Source organism: Schistocerca piceifrons, unplaced genomic scaffold, assembly GCF_021461385.2.
Source record: "Schistocerca piceifrons isolate TAMUIC-IGC-003096 unplaced genomic scaffold, iqSchPice1.1 HiC_scaffold_1074, whole genome shotgun sequence".
NCBI classification, from domain to species: domain Eukaryota; kingdom Metazoa; phylum Arthropoda; class Insecta; order Orthoptera; family Acrididae; genus Schistocerca; species Schistocerca piceifrons.
The window spans coordinates 12,501-15,000 of record NW_025726879.1 but is presented as its reverse complement, the minus strand read 5'-3'; the positions used below and the strand labels follow the sequence as shown (position 1 = coordinate 15,000).

The 2,500-nt window shown below is 59.3% G+C and overlaps 1 non-coding gene across 1 annotated transcript in view; it reads right to left on the bottom strand.

Annotated features, from left to right (window-relative positions):
- Positions 1-2,500, bottom strand: part of LOC124726973 — a 6,968-nt gene that overhangs the window by 2,390 nt on the left and 2,078 nt on the right. The window contains exon 1 of the ribosomal RNA XR_007006837.1: positions 1-2,500. This exon is cut by the window's left edge and continues 2,390 nt beyond it; it is cut by the window's right edge and continues 2,078 nt beyond it. This is a non-coding gene — a ribosomal RNA (large subunit ribosomal RNA).

Sequence of the window (2,500 nt, the reverse complement as noted above, 5' to 3'; positions counted from 1 at the left end):
TCTTCTCCTACGAAGAAGAGGGCCCAGCCAGCGGGCTGCAGGCACCCCCAAGCCCCCATGAGAGGTGGGGGCGTGGAAGTAACCGACCGGCGTATCTGCTGGCAGGTGCAGCCAAGATCGAACAGCTGCACGAACACAGACGTCAAGGGAAGAGAGGGCCCCAAGACGAGTCCTCCCCAGGGCGAGACCATGGAAAATACCCGGGAGGATAACAGAACGAAGGGCAAAAAGCCGCTGCTGAGGTTTGAGTGGTGCACGCTTGATGATGTTCATCTGCTTCTCGACCTCCCGCCGGGGATGAAAAAGACTGCGTCCGCACGTGGAAAATTGCAGGCCTAGATACTTGAAAGTATCTCCCATCGCCAGTGCTGGGATGTTGTTCCCCCCAGCACGAAAGATGACAGTCTCGTCGACCTTGGTTTTCTTCTCCCGGCCTGATGAGACAAGGGCGAGAGAAAAACACTTCCGTGGGTTGACCTCGAGCCCGAGATCCCCCAGGGCCGACGTGGCGATGGTGAGAAGTTCCTGCAACCCATCGCGAGTCTCGGCAAACAGCAGGAGGTCATCGGCGAATGCAGCCGCATTTATCCGCCGTCCAAGAATGCGTGCACCAATATGAGCAGGCAGGCGAGACAAGAGAATGTCGATGGACATGTTGAAGAGGATAGGAGACAGCGGGTCACCCTGCCGAACACCCCTCGAAGGCCGCACTAGATCTGACGACTTCCCATCCGCGCAGATAACCGTCGATCCCGCCTCATAGCATCCCTGGATGTAGTCAACAAACTCGACCGGCAAACCGTGGGCCCTTAGCACCGGGCCAAGGGCACCATGGGCAAGCGAGTCGAAGGCCTTTGACACATCCAGAGATGCCAAGTACAGCGAGCCGGCAGCTCGGCACGCCTGGGTCATCGCCAGATCTAGAAGAAAGGTGTTGTGAAGCATCCCATCCTGAGGGATGAAAGCCCGCTGGCGACCGTCCAACACACAGTAGCGCATCAGGCGGCCAACCAGAACCTTGTGAAAGGCTCTGGTCAGCACCGAGCACACTGTGATCGGACGAAAGTCAGCAGGGGATGCTGCGGCGGTCTTCTTGGGCAGCAGGGTTGTTCTGGCCTGAAGAAGTCGGGAAGGAAGGGAGCGGGAAAGGAGGAGGAAATTAAGGATCTTGAGGAGAACCTCCCGGGGAAGGCGACGCAGTTGTGTCGGCGTGAGGCCGTCAGGACCTGCAGCAGAATTGCGAGGCGGGAGAGCAGCGGTGGCTTCTTCTGCAGAAATGGGAGCCCAGAGGTCACGGAAGGGCACCCTCTTCGAGAATGGCAGCAGCTCATCGGACAGACCCTCCCCACGCGGAGGTCGAGACCTGACACGTGGTGGAGAGAAGAGGTCTGTCCAAAACTCAATCAGCCCTGGGATGGATGGTGGCTGATGCAAGAGTGTGCCATCGAGAAGTCCGTTGATACAGCGTGCTCCGTTCTTCTTGAAAGCACGCTGGACCACCGCATACTCCCATCTCCTGCGTGCACGCTTCCGCTCTGGGGGCTGTTGGGTCCGCATACTTGCAGCTTGGTGGACGGCTGGCTCCCTGCTGCCTACTTCATCAAGAACAGACAGCAACATAGCCTGGATTGTTTCACGGCTAGTGGTGGGACCCAGAGCCACGAGATCATCAAGCGAGCGGAATCGGCGGTCTGATTGGGGAAGTCATAGTTACTCCCGCCGTTTACCCGCGCTTGCTTGAATTTCTTCACGTTGACATTCAGAGCACTGGGCAGAAATCACATTGCGTCAACACCCGCTAGGGCCATCGCAATGCTTTGTTTTAATTAGACAGTCGGATTCCCCCAGTCCGTGCCAGTTCTGAGTTGATCGTTGAATGGCGGCCGAAGAGAATCCGCGCACCCGCGCGCCCCCGGAGGAGCACGCTAAGGCGGACGCGGCCTCGCAGCAAGGAAGATCCGTGGGAGGCCAAGGCACGGGACCGAGCTCGGATCCTGCACGCAGGTTGAAGCACCGGGGCGCGAACGCCGCGCAGGCGCGCGCATCCTGCACCGCCGGCCAGCACGAGGCCGACCAACGGCGAGAGCAGACCACGCCCGCGCTAAACGCCCGCACTTACCGGCACCCCTACGGCACTCACCTCGCCCAGGCCCGGCACGTTAGCGCTGACCCACTTCCCGACCAAGCCCGACACGCCCCGATCCTCAGAGCCAATCCTTATCCCGAAGTTACGGATCCAATTTGCCGACTTCCCTTACCTACATTATTCTATCGACTAGAGGCTCTTCACCTTGGAGACCTGCTGCGGATATGGGTACGAACCGGCGCGACACCTCCACGTGGCCCTCTCCCGGATTTTCAAGGTCCGAGGGGAAGATCGGGACACCGCCGCAACTGCGGTGCTCTTCGCGTTCCAAACCCTATCTCCCTGCTAGAGGATTCCAGGGAACTCGAACGCTCATGCAGAAAAGAAAACTCTTCCCCGATCTCCCGACGGCGT